Here is a 25,144-nt window from a genome sequence, read left to right as displayed (position 1 = left end):
TCAATTTTCATTAATATCATTGATCGTTTGATTTATTTATTGAGATTTGATTACCAGAAAAGAGTGATTAGGTAGGAGCCCATTATAAGCGAAGGCCTAGGGAGAACAATAATTATATGATCTTTAAATATGATACAAAAAACAACTACAGTTTAAATAATTATACTAAATTAGACATACTGTGAAAATATTGTTTAAGAATAGATACAAGTTATATATAAAAGATTTAATATTTAGAGAAATTTTAGCAAGTTTATAGAGAAATTAAAGGTACGCTAGTATAATACAAACAAGAATTGCAATTTGAAATGAAAAAAAAAAGCAGGCCTATGGTATATTTAAAGAGAAAGCCAAGACAGAAAAACTGATAGGAGTAAGGAAGTGTAATGTATTAATAAGTATTTGTCCACATCTAGGGATATAGTTTAAACTGGTGTTGAGCAAGAACAGAGCCAGGTTTTGGCTAGGAAGTACCTCAGAATGGTTTTGAAAGATGAAATTGAGGGTATTGCCCTGATGGACATAGCTAAGGAGTTCCAGGCCTTAGCAACATGGTACAAGTACAGCCAATGGCCAGCAATTTGATAATTTGATAGGTGTATGGACAGACAGGAGTTTTTAGTCATTGGATCATAATGATCAAATGGGAACATAGTTGTAATGAAAGTTGTTTAATAATGAATAAGCATATGGATTCTGGATAATTTTATATGTGGTAAGAAGCTGTGCATATGCTAGTTGATAGGGTAGTTCTAACCAATTTAGGCTTTTTAGGGCTATACAGTGGTGGATTCTAAAAAGGACATTTCTGCACATTTAGCAACTTTTTATAGCATTGCCATGATATTGAGAAGTTTTCCTTAGTTATTCAGTCATTTCGATCAAAAAAAATGCAAACCTGCCTTAGGTTGAATACACAAACTATAAAGGAACTCTCTTCTTAAGAGTACTGGTTAATTTTATCAAGTGGTTTCTAAACAGATACAGTGGTTAATTTCACAGTGTATTTTTAAAACCTAGTTTTGTATTCATTCCAAAGCATCAAACAAAGTATTTTAATACATGCATTAAGTTTGCCTGCTTCTAAAAGAATCAATAGGATATCTTATATAACAAATCTTAACCAGATTTAAAAAATTGGTAACGTATTTTCAAAATTTCAAGTGCTATCATGTTAATAAATTAAACGATTATTAATGACCTGGTTGGTAAATTCTTAGTTGTAGTTTCATATGAGCATCTTTAAATCACAATAATCATTCAAATTATTTGCAAACACATTTAATTTTACTGTGTCCTTCACCATTAATGATACTACAGATTTGAAAAAGTTAATAGTATATTTTTGAACTTTGTAAATATTATCAAATCATTTAATTCAAGAAACATTAGTTCAAATATCAATTAATAATAAATGTTCGTGCTGTTTTGCATAAACATTTATTTTAGGGGTGAAACCAAGATGGCGCAGAGTTTACAGCTCTTTTCAGAGCTCTGCACTATTTTATAATTATTGACAGGAAAAAAAATTATTAAATTGCCATACTACTAAATCTCTACATTTTTCTGAACACTTTTTCTAATATACTCTAAAGTTTGGAGTTTTGTTAAAGAAGATCTCTTGTCAAAATAATCAAGGGAAGTGTCATCTAATAATCAGAAAGATGAGAAACTCAAAGAATAACTACATAGACTCATCTGTTAAGAAATTATTACATCTGACGACATCAGCATTACATGACAACTATAAAAATAGATGGATTTCAAGAAAATTTCAAGAAGTCAAAGAAAATAGTCTAAAACAATTAATATTTTCAAAGATTTATTTCAGCAGCTTCAAACAAAAATCTCAGAAATTGAATGTGCATTATCTGACATAGACACTAAAGAAAATGAATCGCAGATGTCAATTCTAAAAAAAATCAGAATTCCTGGTTGATGGAGAAACTAGATAATTTAGAGAATAGAGAGAGAGAAGGAACAACATACAAATTTTTGGTTTTCCAGGAAAAACACAGGGTAACAACATGGTATCTTTTCTAACAGCATGGATTCCTAATGTACTTAATTTACATGAAAGCTTCTCTTTTGGAATAGAAAGAGCATGCAGATTGACTGGTAAATCATCTACTAGTACTACTACATTTAAACCAAGATCTAGTATAGTTAAGTTTTTATCCTGTTTGGACAAAGAAATGGTATTAAAATCTGCTTGGTCTAAAGTTCCAATAAAATGTGATCACTCAGTTATCAGGTTTAATAATGACTATTCTTCCAAGACTATGAAGCTTAGAAAGAAAACATGGCCATTAATAAAGTATCTTAAACAGAACAACATCAAAGCTGAGGTCATCTTTCCTACTAAAATAAAACTACAACTGTCTTCTGGGACTAGGATTTTCTCTACCGCAGAAGAAACTCTCTCTTATATAAAAAATAATAACATTAGTTTCTTTTCAGATGGCATTGGTTGATTACTTTCCACTTCTAAAAGGTCTCCAGAGAAAAATAGCTGGTCTGATATAAAGAAAAAGAAGCAAAAAATAGAAGTTTCTAAAGACATATTTTCTAAAAATAATAGATATTAACAGCATAATTTGTCTTACTACAGCTCATAGAATAGCTTATTATTTTTCATTTCTATTTATCTGTTGTTTCATCAGCATCATAACAGGAATGTTGTTACCCTGGATATATGAAAATGAGATATACAAGACCACTTGTGAGACCTTCAGAAAGTTCAATCTTAGTCTTGTTCTTAAGTCTTAAAAACAGCTAAATTTCTCTTTATGGCTAGAAGACTGAAAAAGATACAGACTAAATATATGAATGTTGATTCTGATTATGTGGAAAGTTCTTTTATAGAAACAAAATTGAGTTTGTATTGGGTTCCATTTTGTATTTTTCTTAATCCAGCATAACAGCTTACTTCATTGTTAAATGTCTAATTCATGACCATACATGAGAAACAAACCTTAATAAAGCAGTTGTTTGCATTTTTGCTACATTAAAAATTCATGAATTGGTTTCTATGTCATATAACTGGAACTAGATTGTTTGGATTAATGGGAATACACAGCAGAAGAAACTTGAGTCAAGAACAACATGTATTCAAAGATCATATAAAGGTTACTGCTTTTAATTCAAGGTTATATTGAAAACACATGGGCAAAATGACTCCATTCCGTGACTGGAATAAGTATTTTTATCACAGAATTATACTAACTGAGAAAGATTTAGCAAAATATTTATATATATATATATATAAAATTAGAAATTTAGTGATAAGCTATTCATACTTCTTTCTATTATCATGATCACTAATGCTTAATTCCCACAGAATTAAATTTGAATCACATTCTTTCTTTTACTATATGTGATAGGTTTCAAGCATCTGACTTATTTTAGCAGATTTCAGTTCTGGTGCTTTAATTTTGTTTAAAATGGAGACTTCTATATAAAAGCTATAATCACTTCCAAATGCAAGGCGATTGATAATTGCAAATGTCATCTATATGTATAGATAAATCTAATGTTTGATTCTTAAATTGAGTGGTTTAGCTGAAGATATTTTGTTTTTCGCTACAATTTTGAAGTGCATTGATATCTTTATGTCATGATGCAAATGTATTTCAATTAAACTGTCAGAAAAAATTGGTATATGATTCATATAATTATACTGCTAGGATCTAAGATGAACTTTAGATTTGCAGGAGGAGCAAATAAGAGTATTATTAATTTGGGAAATGTGCTTGTTATTATTTTTTTCTTTCTACTTTCTTCTTTCATGATTATTTTATTTGCAAATTAAATTAATATTCAAATTCCCATTAAAAATGCATCTATTACCTCAGCGCTCTCCCAATATGTTACTGAATACTTTTTTTCTCTTTTATTTGCTGAGAGTGAGTTAGTCTTCAGATATGATTTCCTCAAAGAAGGGCTAGGAATATTAATTATTCCATGGGTACGTTTCTATGGGAAAGTATTTATTTTATTGTTGTAATTGTTTTTTTTTTCTTTTACCTGAGACCTCCATATACTCAAACATGTTGATTATAAAATCATATGTTATGTTAAATAATCACATTTTCTTCTGTGTAGAATATGGGATAAACTTACTATCATTAAATGTTAATAGTTTAAATAATGCTTAAAAATGGGAAAATATACAAAATATCCAGAACATAATAAACCACATCTTATTTCTTCAGGAAACTCATTTTTCTAATGAATTTGATACGTAATACTGAATTCAGCTGGAAGTATTTAATTAATTAGTTAATTAATTAATTAATTAATTAATTAATTGATAATGAAGGATGCACTGATTGTTTTATTGCTTTGAGTATTTATAGGATGTGTTTTTGAGATTTTATCTATTCCTTGAAGGCTTGTTGGCCAAGGCACTGGAGTATAATAAATTTCTAACTATTTTAACTGTGGCTGTTTGTTTCTATTGCTCCTTTCATTGTTGGTGGTTTTATAGTGTGTATCTAGGGAACCTGAAGATGAGGAGACTCGTTTATGTGGATAACACAGAAGGAGATATTAATTTGGCATTTATCTGCACAGAAGACTACTGATCTTGATAAGGTATGCTTGCATTTTTCAGAAATATATTGCATATGCTGAAACATCAGTAAGAAAAGTTTACAATATTGTGTCCATTAGCAAATTCTACTTGTATCTATACTGTTCGCATGAATATCTTTTTCAGGGCATTTTACTTTCTCAGATGCACAGTCTTATTAACTGTCATCGCAAGTGCTATAGTTACAACTGTTTTTTCTCTGTACACTCTTCTATTGTTGTTTCCATGAAATGTAAATGTTCTATACTGTCAATGACACAGGGGTGTTAGCCTTCTAGGATGGACCATGTACAATTCTAGTGGAGTGCTGGCCACAGGTAAACATGACTGGCAATTGCTTAAAATGGAATGCTATGTGGTAAATGTGTACACATGTTTCAGGGACAGTTTATTTGATAACACTTTTAGGATTAAACCGATGGTTTGTTAGGAAAACGTGTCATTTGTCTGTTTTTTTTCAGGGTGGTCAAATTGCATTTCTGTTTTGGCACAAACAAGATTTGCTATTGTTACTCTTCTAGTTTTGTATCAAACCTTGCTTTGTGTGTGATTGTAATATGTTACAACCATACAATTCCTTTTTTAATATTTGAGTATCTTGACTGTTTTATATTTCTCCAGTGGGTAGTACTGAAATACTACATTTTATGTGTTATATCGAAGTAGGACTTTTTATTTATGTGATACTTATGTTTATTATCCTTCTTTTGTGTTTTATGTTACCTCAGATGGGTCTATATTAGAACATCAAAGTTTTAAAACTTTGAATGTTCTAATATTGACCCCTATTCAGCGAAAGCTGAAAACATCGAACATACAGAACAGCAAATTTTTTCTTAGGGAAAAAATTTGCTGTTCCAAAACACATACATACAACACAAGCAGACCAAACAAACAGCAATCCATACACATACACCTAAAATCTTACACCTAACCCTACACTAGACTATACACACACCACTAACTATCCACTTACCTTAACCCAAACCCTAACACTAAGGTCCATCACTATCACACACTCACGTCACCCGCGCCCTAGCCCTCATGTCCACACAATCGCACAATTACCTGACCTGCACCCTAACTCACCTAACCCGCCCTAACCCTCATGTCCACACAATCGCACACATACCTAACCCGCGCCCTAACCCTAACTCACCTAACCTGCCCTAACCCTCACGTCCACACAATCGCACACATACCTAACCCGCACCCTAACCCTAACTAACCTAACCCGCACTCAATCGCACACTTACCTGAACCCAACCCATAACTTTCCACCACAGCACTGAAAATACCAAAGCAACAGAAACAGACAACCAAATTCTTTCCCTAGGAAAAAATTCAGTTTTCTGTTGTTTCGATATTTTCAACTTTCGCCGAATAGGAGTCGATATTAGAACATTCGAAGTTTTGAAACTTTGATGTTCTAATATAGACCCACCTCAGACTATGGCACCTTAACATCCCAATCTCTGCAAACCTACATTCTGTGGCCCTGAAAATGAAGTAAGCGTCGAAGCATTTAAGCATCATGGTGCCTTTCTACTTGAGTGGGGATGTGGGGATATGTCTGGCAAAATGCAAATTTGGCAGCAGATAGTTGCTGATGTGAATGCAGTAAATGGCCAGAGCAAGACATCTGATCAGGTGCACCAGAGAGCCACTGACATGATTTCATCAGCCCAGAGGAGAGCAGCTGCAGTGGCCCATGAATGGACGGCTGCAGGGAGGGGGGACTGCTACAAAGCCATTTTTGACACCAAATATAGAGTTCCTGTCCACTGTCAGGGATCCAGACAGCTTCCAGGAGAGTGGAGAACAGTATGTCATTGATGTTGGTGCTGCTGTTTCAGGCAGGACAGGTATGTGCCAGGAGGACCCTGCAGGTAGGCTTACTATCTCAGCTGTTAAATACTTCATGTATAGTAAAATATTTACAACACTTAAGTTGGGTTTAACATTAAATGTGCTTTGGGTACTAGCGGGCCATGTAGGGCTTTGCTCTTTCCTGGTGCTGTTATTCCCTTTCCCTTCTCATTGGTCTCAGTTTCTAGTCACTCCCTCCTGCCTTCCATCTTGAAACACTTTGTTTTTTAATTTCAGAACACATCATCTTCCTCTTCTTCTCTGCTCTCCAGTACTACATCTGTAGTCTAAAGTCACTTAACTATCATTTTGACTGCCTTGTCTGCCTCCTTTAGTACCACTGGATTCATTGGAATGAAATTATGTGCATGCCTCCTTTGCATTCTTTGATCATATTGGTGACAGACATCCTTCCAAACACTAAAGGAGTTCATCTTAATGAGCTAAAACACTAATTCTCCAAAATAAAAACAACTGCAGCAAAAATGTTATTTTAATTACTTGTCTTTGGACTACAGTGAGCACATATCTTACAAGAAAACAATTGTCTGTATTTACATCTGGCCATCTTACCAGTCTATCCGTACAGTACTGCATATTTTACCATGAGTCTCAAAACATGTAATTAACTGGGGTTTGAACTTTACCTCATCCAACAGCTAAGTAATGGACCATTCCTGCCACTGCTAATCAGGACGGTGAAAATATCACTTCTACACTTATGTGTCATCATCCCCTTTGGGAAAAACTTGATTCCCATGATTTACCACATTGATGGTAGTCCACTGAACACAGAAGGTGTTATAAGTGATCTGGGAACACAGGTTGACAGCAACCTCTCTTTTGACCACCACATTGCCACAGTGGTCAGAAAGTCCTTCTGTGTGGCACATCTCATTACTAAGGGTTTTGCATCCAAGAAGAAAGAGGTCATTGCATTCCTCTACCTTTCCCTCATTAGGCCAATGAACGAGTACAATGCCCCATTTGTTGTGTACCTCACTAGACACCTGCAACAACTGGAGAAGCCGCAAAAGTACCTCACAAAGAAGATACTAGGCCTTAAACACTTCTCCTATATGGACAGACTCAAAAAACTCCAACTATTATCTGTCTCATATCACCTGCTTAGGTCTCTGCTTGACTTACAAAGCCATGTCTGACCCAGCTCTGTTAGAAATGCTACATCTAAAGAAATTCCAATCCCTCCACACCACATGCTCCAGAGACCTCAACCTCATTATCACAATCAACAGAACATACTCAAGAGACAGGTTCATAACTCAGAGACTGCCCATGCTATGGAATTGACTTCCCATACATGTCAAACAGAGCACCTCTCTGGTCCTCTTCAAGAGAAATCTTGATGAGTGAATGGGAAATAGAAAATTCACCCTGGGGATCACACCAGTGGCTCTACTCGACAGTGGCACCGGGAACTAATGTTGGGTGGCACGATGCTAGGGTAAACCTATGGGCTAGGCTTGTAAAGGCTTCAGGGCCATTAGCCTAGTACACAACTATGAACTTATAACAGTCACATAATATCATGCAGGCCATTGCGAAATGCACTGCTGGCACTAGCTGTATGGAGCCATTGGGGCCAGTTTCACTGCCCTGATCACCAGTGACTGTTACAGTTGATTGCCATGCATAATGAGACCAAGTATGACCTCTTAGCTACTGAAATCATATAGTTCCTGTGTACCTTGAGCACCATGCAGGATACCTAAAACACTGTAGTGTACATCTATCAGGCAACTAATAAGTCATCAGTGTCTCTCAGAGAACAAATGCATCAACAGAAAATGGCACTGCCCCCTAGATCATGACTAACAAACAAGAAACAACAGTTAGTCTAAATATGTCATAGAAAACAAGATTTTATAAAACATGGCTGTGATGACTCACTGAGGAATAATCAAAAGAATCAAGTATTTACAAAACGAATATTTATATTGATGGTGTCACGTTTTCCTCCAACAGTGGAAGTTTACTCAGCCAAGAGCTGCTGACATTTCTGGGGGAGAACACATTGCTAATTAGCATTAGCTATTCCCACAGATGGCCACATTAATATGAGTCTGTTCCACCAGGGCCACCCTAAGTGCTAAAGTACCCACTAGCAGATCGCAGCAGTAGGATTGCCTAAGAAACAGAATGCAAAATGCAAGTGGGAAAATGACCACGTTAAGTATTTCTGAATCCCAGGGACTGAGGCTGAAGTAATGATGCTTGCAGTGGCACTAGGTGGAAGTTCATGGCCAGAAAACAGGTGAGCCAGGGTTCTAATCCAGCACAATTTACTTTTTCCTGTGTCCCTACCTTGTGGAAGATGGTGCATAAAATCCCCTTAGATAAAGGAGACAATTCCATTGACATTAGAAATCTCCATCCCATAGACATTCTGTCACCCCTCTGTAAAATTCTTGAAAGACAATTTCTCCATTATGTCTTACAAAATAAGCTAATCACCAATATGCAACATGGATTTCCGCAATACCACAGCACCTCCACTGCATTGTTATCATTTACAGACACTGTCAGTAAAGCTTAGAACTCTAATAAACTTGTATCTGCAGTATTTCTAGATCTATCCAAAGCCTTTGACATGGTCTCGCACAGTAAACTCCTCAATCAACTTTCCACCCTGGGTCTATCATCTCCATCTATTCAGTGGTTTTCTAGCTACCTTGCTAACAGCAAATAGCTGTAAAATGGCAAGGATATATCTCTGTATACTTTCCCACTTCCACAGGAGTCCCACAAGGATCCATCCTTGGCATCCTTGGCTGAAGGCACCTTGATTCAGTATGCAGATAAGTCTAGCATCAGCTGCTCTTCAAGCACCTTAAGTCACTTGGAGTAAATGACTCAACAAGGTTTCATCTTCATGTCATCTCCATTTACACCACTTGCAAAAGCACAACTCCTACTCAACCCTCAAAACACCAAGCTTCTCCTCTTTTTCCCCAAAACTCATACCCCAAACAAAGCATCTTTCAAAATCTTTTCAGCAAATGACATTGAAATTGAATTAGTCCAATATGCCAAACTACTGGGAGTCATAATAGATGATAATCTTACATATGGCCTCCACATCCAAAGCATATCAAGAAAACCTGTGAAAAACTAGGTATGCTATACAGAAACAAACATTTTCTGAGCACACCTATAAAAATTACTTTAACTAAAACCTATCTTCTGCCATCCCTACTGTATGGAGCATCAACTCTAAGCAACTTACTGTCTTCCATAAAAAAAATGAACCTGAAAGCTACTACAATAAAATTGCCCAGTTTGCTACTAATTCATCCTCCTTCACCCATCACTGTAAAGCTCTGCATACCATTAGCTGGCTGGAACTTTCCCTCCATCTCGCTTACGTTCATATTATAACAATACATAAAATCATACAAAAAGCATTAGCTGGTACAACTCTTATGCCTTTAATCAATATACATTTCTCTAAAGAATGCTTAGCTCAAAAGAGAAACACGTTCTCACCATAAATAAAATGAATAAGTGCCCTGGACAAAGACTATACCCGTATTGGGTAGAAAAAATGGAACTCCTTACTGCTAACCACCAGAACTATTTCTAACCTACCCACCTTTAAATGTTCCCTAAAAGAATACATTACAAAATCTTGTACCTGCTCCTGTGCCAATCCTGGCGGAACTTATTATACTTCACTCACCCACTTTAAACTAAATCACACTTTACAAGTTTCTCCAGCATCCTATTCCACTCCTTTATTTTGTTTTCTCACTACCTTACTGTATCCACTTCATCTCTGCAGACTTTTCATCTGCCTCTTTCTCTTTCCTCCCTCACATAAGCTACCTGAAGACACCCTGCACTCTTCTTATAATCTGCTTCTTTCCATTCTTCTTCCTTCTATAACCATAATATGAACACCATCTCTCATACTAAGACATTACCCAGTTACCCCTCACTATCTCTAATCATGTAATCTGTAATATCTCTTTAAATATCTAATCAGAATTGTCTCAGGTCTCATTTATCACATACTAATCTGTGTAACAAATAATATGTCTATTGAGTTTTTCCTCACACATTTTCTCCAACTCATGTTATTGTTTTTTCATTGCACTCTACTATGAAACATATGTTCAGTTTTTCTCATTATAATATTTTGTTCACTCATGTTTTGTAGTGTAACATGATACTTTGAGATTTAAAATATCAGTAAATTATTTTTTTGCAGTATAACATGATACTTTCTGATTTAAATTATCTGTACTTGATTGTAACTGTGGAGATTTTCACTCCAGGTTTCCAGTGAAAATGGAAACTTTCTAGCCCAGTCAGACTTTCCCGGTAAACAAATGCCAAATAAATAAATAAATACATAAACAAATAAAATGTAAACAGTATACACATATGAATTTATTGTGCTTATCTTTACATACATACTTTAAACATATATTAAATGTTTAATTGTTAAAACATTGACGTTATTTTTTTCAGTTAGAAAACCTAAAATACCTCAATTGAGCCACGTTTGGTTTATCATTTTAGGATGCATCATAATGCATAAAATGCTTTTTTTATATGCAGTTGCAAATAATTTAATGGATTTATTAAAAGAGAGTCTGATCTTTTCCATATTTTTTATAAAAGTTTTTCTTGCAAAAGATAAACAACACGCTTTAAAAGTGGGAAGGGGGTTAAATAAAAATACATATTTTGTATAAGCCTACCGACACAAATCCAACAATAGAAAAAAAACGGTAGCTGGTATGCAACTGTGTATTCAGCACAGCTCGAACAGAGGATATTGAAGTAGATATATTCCACACAATAGCGTTCAACACGATAAGCAGAAAATATTTTATTAATAAAACAAGATAAAAATCAAGATAAAAATCCGGTTAAGCGCTTTCATCTGTTAATACCAGACTTCCTCAGAACCAGATGAATAACTTCCTATCCTAAGTTTAAATAACATTTTTGGCGCCAAAAATTCTTTCTGAACTCTTAAAGAAACATAAGCACAATAAATTCAAAACATAGATCACACTTGTTCTACATAAAAAACTCCAAGCAATCTAGAAGCACCAATATGCATGGAATATATACAATAAATAATATTTGATAAAACCATGCACTTGTGTACATATAAATATCAAAAATGAATAAATGGATAAAAATATGATGATAAATATAAAATTAAATACAATAAATTCAATAAATTCATTTTGTACTGTCAGTGAATATATCATGAAAAATATAATAAAAATATGCCATAGAGAATATATATCATAAGTACTATATTCTGAATCCCGAAGGGCATCTATCAATATATAAAACAAGCTATGTCATGATGAGAAATGGTTTGATACTAATAAATTCGTTAATGCCAGGTGACCTGGTGGCATCTGTCATAATCTGCCATTTACTCTCTTTCATGGCTAATAATGCTTTCCAATTACCCCCATAGGCCATTCATTTTACCTGATCTATAATGGCAAATTTGAAAAAAATGTGATTCATTATACATGGATATATATTTATACAGTGCATTATTTTTATCTTTAACTTTTATCTTATAAGTATGCTCATAAATTCGTTTCCTCAGTTGTCTCTCTGTTTTACCTATATAAAATGCACTGCAGGCATTGCATGTTGCGATGTAAACAACTTGTTTGGTACTGCAATTGCCTGCTCTGCATTTGACATATGTCCTGTTAATGTCTCCTAATTTTATCCTATCCACCTCATTAATGGCATAACATTGTTTACACGCTCCACATCTCTTAGTTCCCATAACTGTCTTAGTAATATGTGTGATACTAAATCTAGATGCTTTCTCTAACAATTTTTTAATATTAGGTGCTGTTTTGTGTACAAAACTAGGATATCTTCCTAATATAGAAGCCGTATCTTCATTTACTGTAATTAAATCCCAATGTTGTTTTAAAATATTTCTAATATAATGTATATAAGGTGTATACATCAACACACAAATACGATTACAATAAACATCTGTGATATCTGACCCCTTATTCTTGTTAATATTTCTTATATCCTTTAGAGGCCTACCCAATAAGGGTGGATATTTATTGCCCCATTCTTTCTTGACATAGTTTGTAACATGCCACAGTAGGGCTGAAGGATATCCTCATCTCTCAAACATATTGCTTATTAGTTCAACTTCACTATTCATAATATCTCTGGTTGATGACATGCGGGCAGCCCTAATGCATTGTCCTTTTAAAACATTTTTGAAAACATGGGGGGGTGATAACTATTACATTCTATATAGTCATTTGAAAAGGTTTTCTTTCTGTAAATCTGTGATTTAAATCCCTTGTCAGAATGACTAATATAGGTGTCCACGTATGCCATACCATTCTCACTTATATTGTGGGTAAACTTTAAAAAGTTCGCTGTACCATTAATATATTCTACAAAAGAGTTGATCATCTCTTTGGGACCTTTCCATAAAATAAACAAATAATCCATATATCGAGTATAATATACTATATTCGGATAAAATTTGCTCTTGAACAAAAATTCAGTTTTCCATTCCAACATTACTAGGTTGGCAAAAACAGGAGCACAAGATGCTCCCATTGCGACACCTCTACATTGCCTAAAATATTCACTTTGAAAATAAATATAATTATGGTCCAAAACTAGTCCCATAATATCAGTGATAAGGCAAATATGATCCCAATCCATATTGGAGAACTTTCTCAGACTATTACTAAAATATTCCAATCCTATGTCCTTAGGGATACATGAAAAAAGGTCCAATATGTCTATAGTGATAAAAATAAGTTCTTTATTCCATATATCTGATGTAAACTGACTTAGAAAAGTCCATGAATCCTTGATTAAATGTGTGATATTGTCATAGATGGGTTTGACCCATCTATCTATGGCCACTCCCAAAGGATATGTTTTTGATCTTGATCCAGAAACTATAGGCCTGAAAGGAGGTTGCGTGATACATTTGTGTACCTTAGGAATGCCTTTAATGGTGGCCAAAGTCGGGTGTTCAACTTTCAAATATTGATATATCTCACTAGTGATTCTATGATCAATTAAACACTCTTCTAATGTCAAATCAATTCTTTTATACCCTATATTGATTTCATTAAGCGATACAACTTCATAATTTTCAGATGAATACAAAATATTATGCATTTCATTAATATAATCAAATGTATTAAATATCACAATTCCACCCCCTTTGTCGGGTTTCATTAATCTAATGTCCTTATTTTTAATGAATTGATTAAGACAATGACATTCGCCCTCATTCAAATTGTCCTTCGTGTCCAACTTGATACTACTATTTGTCCTAATGTTTTTATTAAATTCATATATATCATGACACGCCATTTTTTCATAATTCCCTACCTGAATATTAGATAATGGAATATATGTGCTTTTCTTTTTTAATCCATGTTGGACTGTCGGTCCATGAATCACATTATTTTCTCTAAACTGCATAGCCAAATTAAGTCTTCTACAATAAAGTTTTACTTCTTTAATAGTATCCAATAGTTGGAAACCCATGGATGGAATAAATTTCATGCCCTTACTAAATAACGTAAAAAACTCAGATGTAATATTCATATCTGTGTAATTGAAAACCTTAAATCCATTAAAAGAATGAATAATGTTTCCAGTTTGTATATTACTGTTACTGTCTTCATGTTCAATACACTGATAATTGTCATTACTATCATTCATAACAGTATATTGGGAAATAGATTTATCACATATCGAAGCTTGTGTAGGAAAATTGTGCTCTTTTTCCATTAATTCAATTAATTTTTTGCCACAGGGTAAAATCCACCACCCTGAAAATTGGTATCCTTATTCTTATATTTATCTCTATTCCTATAATATCTTGTATTGTCCATAAAGGTTCTATCCTGTGGCCAAATATATGCCCTATTTTGATGGTATAATTCTTCATCCCTCTGTATTTTTTTATTTTTCCTATTATATATGCCTTTAGCCTTCTGTTCAGCAATATTAAATTGCTTATCATACAAATTTTTCCACTGTGTCAAAGATCTGTCATTTACTATGTCTTGGTTCAATTTTTCTACTTCCCGCACCAAAACTGACAATTTCTCATCATTTAGTTTGATAAGCAAATTCATATATTCAATTCCAAAATTGTCAAACAATTTATTAAATTCATTAATTGTACCTATATTATATTCCAGGCCCACTGGTAATTTAAAAAATCAAAGGCCTGTAGGTACTATTTGCAAAGAAATACATTTGGCTAAATATGCATTATCTATCTTGACATTCTTTATATTTAATAATTTCTTTCCAAGCATATAGAGTCTTTAATCGATCCCTTAATAGGACCATAATGTCTCACTTCCTCTTCACCACAGAATTGTTCATCATTGTGACCAAACTCATATTCATCCCTCAAAAATACATCAAGACAGTCATATTGACCAATTGCCCTGCTTGGGCCTCCTAAACCATGGCCATTAAGTTTATTATAATCGTTTCCAAAAGAACTGGAAACAATTTTATTGCCAACAGTACCTTTAATTTGTTCAGTTCGAGTCCCGTGACAGCAGAATAAGTTTTGATGCCATTGGGGCGTTTAGGTCTAGCCCCCTGACGTTCAGCTTCGTTTTGCACATGAAATAAACTAAAATCAAAAGTAAATTCTTTCTCCGACACATGGCTGGTGTTAGCATTTCTATAGTTTATAGAAGGAATGTCCTGCAAGGAAATCCCTCATTCAATATTACACGCTTGTCCGTTGGGGATATCAATCTGCGTGCTTGTATCCACGCCAGTGAAAATAGGTGTATGCTTGACTGTAGAAGTACGCTCTCATCCTGCTCCCACTGATGGCTTAGGAGATGTCAACGATCTTCCCACTAGCTCAATGAGCCTAGTAACCTCAGACTTAAGGGAAGATACTTCCATTTGTAATTTAGTAAATTCTTATCTGTTCAATGAAGCTTGTCCTCCATACCGGCCAACAACAGTTTGTATAAACCTACCGACACAAATCCAACAATAGAAAAAAAAACGGTAGCTGGTATGCAACTGTGTATTCAGCACAGCTCGAACGGAGGATATTGAAGTAGATATATAACACACAATAGCATTCCACACGATAAGCAGAAAATATTTTATTAATAAAACAAGATAAAAATCCAGTTAAGCACTTCCATCTGTTAATACCAGACTTCCTCAGAACCAGATGAATAACTTCCTATCTTAAGTTTAAATAACATTTTTGGCGCCAAAAATTCTTTTTGAACTCTTAAAGAAACATAAGCATAATAAATTCAAAACCCAGATCACACTTGTTCTACATAAAAAACTCCAAGCAATCTAAAAGCACCAATATGCATGGAATATATACAATAAATAATATTTGATAAAACCATGCACTTGTGTACATATAAATATCAAAAATGAATAAATGGATAAAAATATGATGATAAATATAAAATTAAATACAATAATGGCAATAAATATCCACCCTTATTGGGTAGGCCTCTAAAGGATATAAGAAATATTAACAACAATAAGGGGGCAGATATGACAGATGTTTATTGTAATCGTATTTGTGTGTTGATGTATACACCTTATATACATTATATTAGAAATATTTTAAAACAACATTGGAATTTAATTACAGTAAATGAAGATACGGATTCTATATTAGGAAGATATCCTAGTTTTGTATACAAAACAGCACCTAATATTAAAAAATTGTTAGAGAAAGCATCTAGATTTAGTATCACACATATTACTAAGACAGTTATGGGAACTAAGAGATGTGCAACGTGCAAACAATGTTATGCCATTAATGAGGTGGATAGGATAAAATTAGGAGACATCAACAGGACATATGTCAAATGCAGAGCAGGCAATTGCAGTACCAAACAAGTTGTTTACATCACAACGTGCAATGCCTGCAGTGCATTTTATATAGGTAAAACAGAGAGACAACTGAGGAAACGAATTTATGAGCATACTTATAAGATAAAAGTTAAAGATAAAAATAATGCACTGTATAAATATATATCCATGTATGATGAATCACATTTTTTCAAATTTGCCATTATAGATCAGGTACAATTAATGGCCTATGGGGGTAATTGGAAAGCATTATTAGCCATGAAAGAGAGTAAATGGCAGATTATGACAGATGCCACCAGGTCACCTGGCATTAACGAATTTATTAGTATCAAACCATTTCTCATCATGACATAGCTTGTTTTATATATTGATGCATGCCCTTCGGGATTCAGAATATAGTACTTATGATATATATTTTCTATGACATTTTTATTATATTTTTCATGATATATTCACTGACAGTACAAAATGAATTTATTGAATTTATTGTATTTAATTTTATATTTATCATCATATTTTTATCCATTTATTCATTTTTGATATTTATATGTACACAAGTGCATGGTTTTATCAAATACTATTTATTGTATATATTCCATGCATATTGGTGCTTCTAGATTGCTTGGAGTTTTTTATGTAGAACAAGTGTGATCTGGGTTTTGAATTTATTATGCTTATGTTTCTTTAAGAGTTCAAAAAGAATTTTTGGCACCAAAAATGTTATTTAAACTTAGGATAGGAAATTATTCAACTGGTTCTAAGGAAGTCTGGTATTAACAGATGAAAGTGCTTAACCGGATTTTTATCTTGATTTTTATCTTGTTTTATTAATAAAATATTTTCTGCTTATCGTGTGGAACGCTATTGTGTGGAATATATCTACTTCAAAATCCTCTGTTCGAGCTGCGATGAATACACAGTTGCATACCAGCTACTGTTTTTTTTTTCTATTGTTGGATTTGTGTTGGTAGGTTTATACAAACTGTTGTTGGCCGGTATGTAGGACAAAGAACAGTCACAAGGTTCATTGAACAGAGAAGAATTTACTAAATTACAAATGGAAGTATATTCCCTTAAGTCTGAGGTTACTAGGCTCATTGAGCTAGTGGGAAGATCATTGACATCTCCTAAGCCATCAGAGGGAGCAGGACGAGAGCGTACTTCTACAGTCAAGCATACACCTATTTTCAGTGGCGTGGATACAAGCACCAGATTGATATCCCCAATGGACAAGTGTGTAATATTGAACGAGGGATTTCCTTGCAGGACATTCCTTCTATAAACTATAGAAACGCTAACACCAGCCATGTGTCGGAGAAAGAATTTACTTTTGATTTTAGTTTATTTCATGTGCGAAATGAAGCTGAACGTCAGGGCGTGAGACCTAAATGCCCCAATGGCATCAAAACATATTGTGCCATCACCGAGACATGAACTAAACAAATTAAAGGTACTGTTGGCAATAAAATTGTTTCCAGTTCTTTTGGAAATGATTATAATAAACTTAATGGCCATGGTTTAGGAGGCCCAAGCAGGGCAATTGGTCAATATGACTGTCTTGATGTATTTTTGAGGGATGAATATGAGTTTGGTCACAATGGTGAACAATTCTGTGGTGAAGAGGAAGTGAGACATTATGGTCCTATTAAGGGATCGATTAAAGACTCTATTTATATGCTTGGAAAGAAATTATTAAATATAAAGAATGTCAAGATAGATAATGCATATTTAGCCAAATGTATTTCTTTGCAAATAGCACCTAAAGGCCTTAGATTTTTTAAATTACCAATGGGCCTGGAATATAATATAGGTACAATTAACGAATTTAATAAATTGTTTGACAATTTTGGAATTGAATATATGAATTTGCTTATCAAGCTAAACGGTGAGAAATTGTCAGTTTTGGTGCGGGAAGTAGAAAAATTGAACTAAGACATAGTAAATGACAGATCTTTGACACAGTGGAAAGATTTGTATGATAAGCAATTTAATATTGCTGAACAGAAGGCTAAAGGCATATATAATAGGAAAAATAAAAAAATACAGAGGGATGAAGAATTATACCATCAAAATAGGGCATATGTTTGGCCACAGGATAGAACCTTTATGGACAATACAAGATATTATAGGAATAGAGATAAATATAAGAATAAGGATATCAATTTTCAGGGTGGCAGATTTTACCCTGCGGCAAAAAATTAATTGAATTAGTGGAAAAAGAGCACAATTTTCCTACACAAGCTTCAGTATGTAATAAATCTATTTCCCAATATACTGTTATGAATGATAGTAATGACAATTATCAGTGTATTGAACATGAAGACAGTAACAGTAATATACAAACTGGAAACATTATTCATTCTTTTAATGGATTTAAGGTTTTCAATTACACAGATATGAATATTACATCTGAGTTTTTTACGTTATTTAGTAAGGGCATGAAATTTATTCCATCCATGGGTTTCCAACTAGTGGATACTATTAAGGAAGTAAAACTTTATTGTAGAAGACTTAATTTGGCTATGCAGTTTAGAGAAAATAATGTGATTCATGGACCGACAGTCCAACATGGATTAAAAAAGAAAAGCACATATATTCCCATATCTAATATTCAGGTAGGGAATTATGAAAAAATGGTGTGTCATGATATATATGAATTTAATAAAAACATTAGGACAAATAGTAGTATCAAGTTGGACATGAAGGACAATTTGAATGAGGGCGAATGTCATTGTCTTAATCAATTCATTAAAAATAAGGACATTAGATTAATGAAACCCGACAAAGGGGGTGGAATTGTGATATTTAATACATTCGATTATATTAATGAAATGCATAATATTTTGTATTGATCTGAAAATTATGAAGTTGTACCGCTTAATGAGATCAATATAGGGTATAAAAGAATTGATTTGACATTAGAAGAGTATTTAATTGATCATAGAATCACTAGTGAGATATATCAATATTTGAAAGTTGAACACCCGACTTTGGCCACCATTATAGGCATTCCTAAGGTACACAAATGTATCACACAACCTCCTTTCAGGCCTATAGTTTCTGGATCAAGATCAAAAACATATCCTTTGGGAGTGGCCATAAATAGATGGGTCTAACCGATCTATGACAATATCACACATTTAATCAAGGATTCATGGACTTTTCTAAGTCAGCTTACGTCAGATATATGGAATAAAGAACTTATTTTTATCACTATAGATGTAGTGGACCTTTTCTCATGTATCCTGAAGGACATAGGATTTGAATATTTTAGTAATAGTTTGGGATCGTATTTGCCTTATCACTGATATTATGGGACTAGTTTTGGACCATAATTATATTTATTTTCAAGGCGAATATTTTAGGCAATGTGGAGGTGTGGCAATGGGAGCCTCTTTTGCTCCTGTTTTTGCCAACCTAGTCATGTTGGAATGGGAAACTGAATTTTTGTTCAAGAGCAAATTTTATCCAAATATAATATATTATACTAGATATTTGGATGATTTGTTTATTTTATGGAAAGGTCCCAAAGAGATGATCAACTCTTTTGTAGAATATATTAATGGTACAATGAACTTTTTAAAGTTTACCCACAATATAAGTGAGAATGGTATGGCATACTTGGACACCTATATTAGTCATTCTGACAAGGGATTTAAATCACAGATTTACAGAAAGAAAACCTTTTCAAATGACTATATAGAATTTAATAGTTATCACCCCCCCCCCCCGTTTTCAAAAATGTTTTAAAAGGACAATGCATTAGGGCTGCCCGCATGTCATCAACCAGAGATATTATGAATAGTGAAGTTGAACTAATAAGCAATATGTTTGAAAGACAAGGATATCCTTCAGTCCTACTGTGGCATGTTACAAACTATGTCAAGAAAGAATGGGGCAATACATATCCACCCTTATTGGGTAGGCCTCTAAAGGATATAAGAAATATTAACAACAATAAGGGGTCAGATATGACAGATGTTTATTGTAGGTTCATAGGTTCATATGTTTATACTAGGCTATCTGCCCTAAGGCATTTATAAGCCTAGCCCAAAGTTTTGTGGCTTACGCCACCCCTTATATGAAAAAATACTGTACCCATTAGTTTGTTGTGCCTCTGTCCAGCAGTGACACAGAGATGATTCCCAGGGTAAACCTACGATCTCCCATCCACAGGTCAAGATTTCTCTTGAACAGAACCAGCGAGGTGCTCTGCCTCACATGGACCGGGATTTTATTCCACAGCATAGGGAGTCTCTGAGTGATAAATCTATCCCTCCAGCACGTCCTATTTATATCCGTACTAAGGTTTAATTCGCTTGCTCTAGTGGTTTTGGTGGATTTGGATTTTTTGAGGTGGAGCATGTCCATTAATTCCGGGTTGGACATGGCCTTGCATGTCAGGCACATGTCACCTCTGAGCAGACGGTATGTGACTGAATAGAGCTGGAGTTTCTTCAATCTGGCAGCATATGACAGATTTTGGAGTTCCTTTATCCTTTTGGTGAGGAACTTTTGGGGTCTCTCCAATTGCTGCAGATGTCGGGTGAGATACATCCTGAATGGAGCATTGTACTCGATCATTGGTCTGATAAGTGAAGAGTACAGGGGAACAATGACCTCACTAGATCTGGATGTGAATCACTTCATGATCAGGTGGGCAATGTAGAAGGTCTTTCTAACCACTTTAGCAACGTGAGTGTCAAAAGAAAGGCCACTGTCAACCTGGGTCCCCAGGTCCCTGATACCCTCTTCTGTGCTTAGTGGATTGCCACCTATATGGTAGCTTGGGGTTACCTTATTTTTCCCGAAGGGTATGACTATACATTTTTTGGCGTTTAACTTCAGGCCATGGCTCTGGCACCAGCTATCTGTTTCCGTGAGTCCCTTCTGAAGGATATCCGTGTCCGATGCACTTTCCACTATGGCGCCCAGTTTGCAGTCGTCTGCAAACTTTGTCAGCCAAAGTCCTCCCATGTTGGCCTGTACTTCTGAGAAGTAGATGCCGAACAATAGGGGGCCAAGGACAGAGCCCTGTGGGACACCACTTGTGACTGGCTTGGAGTCTGACATAGCGCCAGCAACTCTAACCCTGTGGGTTCTGTCCTTAAGCCAGTTTGCAACCCATCTTGTGACATATGGGTTTACATTTAAGCTGGTAAGTTTTTCTACAATACCCGAGTGGGGTATTGTGTCGAAACTAGGCTATGGCCTTGGTGACTGTTTCGAAGAAGTCGACCAAGTTCAAAAGGCATGATCTGCCCTTGACGAAGCCAAACTGGGTTGGGTCCAATGTCTGCAAGTCCCCTATATCTTTGTTTATGAGCTCCATTATGATCCTCTCCATAGCTTTGCAGACTAGACTTGTTAAGCTTATGGGGCGGTAATTACCAGGGTCCGTAGAGGCACCGCCTTTGTGGAGTGGGACCACAGTTGCCGTACACCACTCCTTGGGCACGTATCCTGTGGTAAGGCTGAGATTAAACAGCTGCCTTATGTGCGGGTTTAATTCCTCATTTAGCTTGTGTAGCACACAGCCGGGGACACCATCCGGTCCCATTGATGCTGTGTTTTAGCTTTAGAGAGAGCAGCTTTCACCTGTGCATTTGAGATGTCTGGGAGGCTACACTCTGCTGGGATAGTTATCTCTCCTTTAGGGGAGAGGGGTGAAGTTTGCACTGAACCTGTCTGCCAGTATGTTGGCAATGTCTGTGGGTTCAGTGATTTTGTATCATTTTGGACTAATTCTGAGCATATCTGGGAGTTTCCACCCAGGTTCCTAACATAGCTGAAAAAGGCCTTATGATTGTCCTTTGAATCCATGGCAATTTTTCTCTCAAAATTGGCCTTAGTTGATTTTATGAGTGCTCGTATTTTTTACTAATAATGATCAGGGGTGACTTCCTTTTATGGATTTTGTTCTATCATGTAATAGTTTTCTCCTCTTATTGTAAAGTTTGTTAATGGCTGGGGTCCACCAGACTGGACGTTTGCCCTTTGTGGAAAGAGTCTTGGTTTTATTTGGGATTGTCTGATCCATGCAGTCCTGGAGGTGTTCATAGAAGGCATTTGTAAGGGCTTCCGCAGCTTGGATTGTGGTTTCCACTGGCTCAGGGGCCTTGAAGGATACCACACCAGTCTTGAGTAGTGTGAAGTTTGCTTTAGAGAAGTTCTTCACTGTGGTCTTTTTTTTTGGGGTGGGGCCGGGATGTGGATTTCCAGTGAGATTAGTTTATGATCAGATCTCACCAATAAGGGATATACTTCCGGTGTGGAGCATTTTGTCCCCATGTTTGTGATAATGAGATCTAGTATATTTTCTCCTCTCGTGGGAACAGTGACTAGCTGTTCCATGGCATTTGAATTTATGAACTCCAGGAACCGTTGGGCTAGAAAGTTAGGGCTTGAGTAATGTTCCCAGTCTATATTCGTATTTGTAATCGTATTTGTGTGTTGATGTATACACCTTATATGCATTATATTAGAAATATTTTAAATCAACATTGGAATTTAATTACTAAATGAAGATATGGCTTCTATATTAGGAAGATATCCTAGTTTTGTACACAAAACAGCACCTAATATTAAAAAATTGTTAGAGAAAGCATCTAGATTTAGTATCACACATATTACTAAGACAGTGGGAACTAAGAGATGTGGAGCGTGCAAACAATGTTATGCCATTAATGAGGTGGATAGGATAAAATTAGGAGACATCAACAGGACATATGTCAAATGCAGAGCAGGCAATTGCAGTACCAAACAAGTTGTTTACATCACAACGTGCAATGCCTGCAGTGCATTTTATATAGGTAAAACAGAGCGACAACTGAGGAAACAAATTTATGATCATACTTATAAGATAAAAGTTAAAGATAAAAATAATGCACTGTATAAATATATATCCATGTATGATGAATCACATTTTTTTTCAAATTTGCCATTATAGATCAGGTAAAATGAATGGCCTATGGGGGTAATTGGAAAGCATTATTAGCCATGAAAGAGAGTAAATGTCAGATTATGACAGATGCCACCAGGTCACCTGGCATTAACGAATTTATTAGTATCAAACCATTTCTCATCATGACATAGCTTGTTTTATATATTGATACATGCCCTTCGGGATTCAGAATATAGTACTTATGATATATATTTTCTATGGCATATTTTTATTATATTTTTCATGATATATTCACTGACAGTACAAAATGAATTTATTGAATTTATTGTATTTAATTTTACATTTGTCATCATATTTTTATCCATTTATTCATTTTTGATATTTATATGTATACAAGTGCATGGTTTTATCAAATATTTGTTATTGTATATATTCCATGCATATTGGTGCTTCTAGATTGCTTGGAGTTTTTTATGTAGAACAAGTGTGATCTGGGTTTTGAATTTATTATGCTAATGTTTCTTTAAGAGTTCAAAAATAATTTTTGGCACCAAAAATGTTATTTAAACTTAGGATAGGAAGTTATTCATCTGGTTCTGAGGAAGTCTGGTATTAACAGATGAAAGCGCTTAACCGGATTTTTATCTTGATTTTTATCTTGTTTTATTAATAAAATATTTTCTGCTTATCATGTGGAACGCTATTGTGTGGAATATACCTACTTCAATATCCTCTGTTCGAGCTGCGCTGAATACACAGTTGCATACAAAAATACATATTTTGACAGTATTACATTGTCGGTCCAAAGAACTTACGCAAAACACTAAGAAAATCCTGCCAACATTTTAAATATATTTTCCTAATCTGGTTTTGTAAGGGTAGCAGGATACACCTCCAGCACATTGCTTTATCAATTTAAAAAAATGTATTAATTTTATAAAGTGGTAAGAAGGATCTATGCAGAAACTTCCAAAATAAATCCTATTAAACATTTTTAGTGAATGTAGTTGATTTCAATAGTATCTGCTTTTGATTAAAATCAGAAAAAGGAGCACTATACATAACATTTGTGTAAAAATCTGGAACATCTTTTTCGTCTATAAGAATTTTATAAAGGATAGAGAGATGACATTTATTTTAATTAGTCCATATTTAAGATTAGCTTTATTGCTGGTAACACTTTAAGATTGTTCTTTTTCTCTTTTGGCAGAATAACATGCAGTCTGGATTAAACATTCCTTAATGTTAAAAATGAAGCCAGGCTTCATTTAAAATAAATTTCAACAAACTATTAATATATTCATCAACTCAGATTTTGTTAAGCAGTTTAAACAATACATATATATATATATATATATATATATATATATATATATATATATATAAAATGCTTGCTTGATTACATTTTCCTGTTGTAAAATGTTGATTGTAGAAATGAAAGTAGTGTTCTATGCTTCAATTAGCCATATATATATATATATATATATATATATATATATATATATATATATATATATATATATATATATGTATGTATATATAGTGTTGATAATTTATTATTCAGTGGGAAATATTAGTGGTAGATTGATAATATGCATATCATTTTGTTATTAAGTAAAATGCTCATTGTATGTGGAGTCTTATTTTTCATTTCATCGCCTAAAGCTAAACGAATATCCTTTTAGATGGCTTTAAAAGAAGAATCCTACAAATTAAAAGAATGTATGTCTTCATATAAGGAAATGTATTCCATTACTTTCCATGAGACTGTATGGTTTCTCATTGCTATTCTACATCTGGGTATGTACAAAAAAAAAGGAAAACAATAACATGTAATTCAATTTAAGTAATGTGTTAGAAGAGATAAAGATGTAGTTTGG

The 25,144-nt window shown here is 34.3% G+C and overlaps 1 protein-coding gene across 1 annotated transcript in view; it reads right to left on the bottom strand.

Moving 5' to 3' along the window:
- Positions 1-25,144, bottom strand: part of LOC122804120 — a 253,667-nt gene that overhangs the window by 62,285 nt on the left and 166,238 nt on the right. The gene's annotated exons all lie outside the window — the stretch shown is intronic.

The sequence above is a fragment of the Protopterus annectens genome, chromosome 6.part0 (genome assembly GCF_019279795.1).
Source record: "Protopterus annectens isolate FY-2018-M chromosome 6.part0, PAN1.0, whole genome shotgun sequence".
NCBI classification, from domain to species: Eukaryota; Metazoa; Chordata; order Ceratodontiformes; family Protopteridae; genus Protopterus; species Protopterus annectens.
Note: the sequence above shows the minus strand (reverse complement) of the source record. Positions and strands in the feature narration are given on the sequence as shown.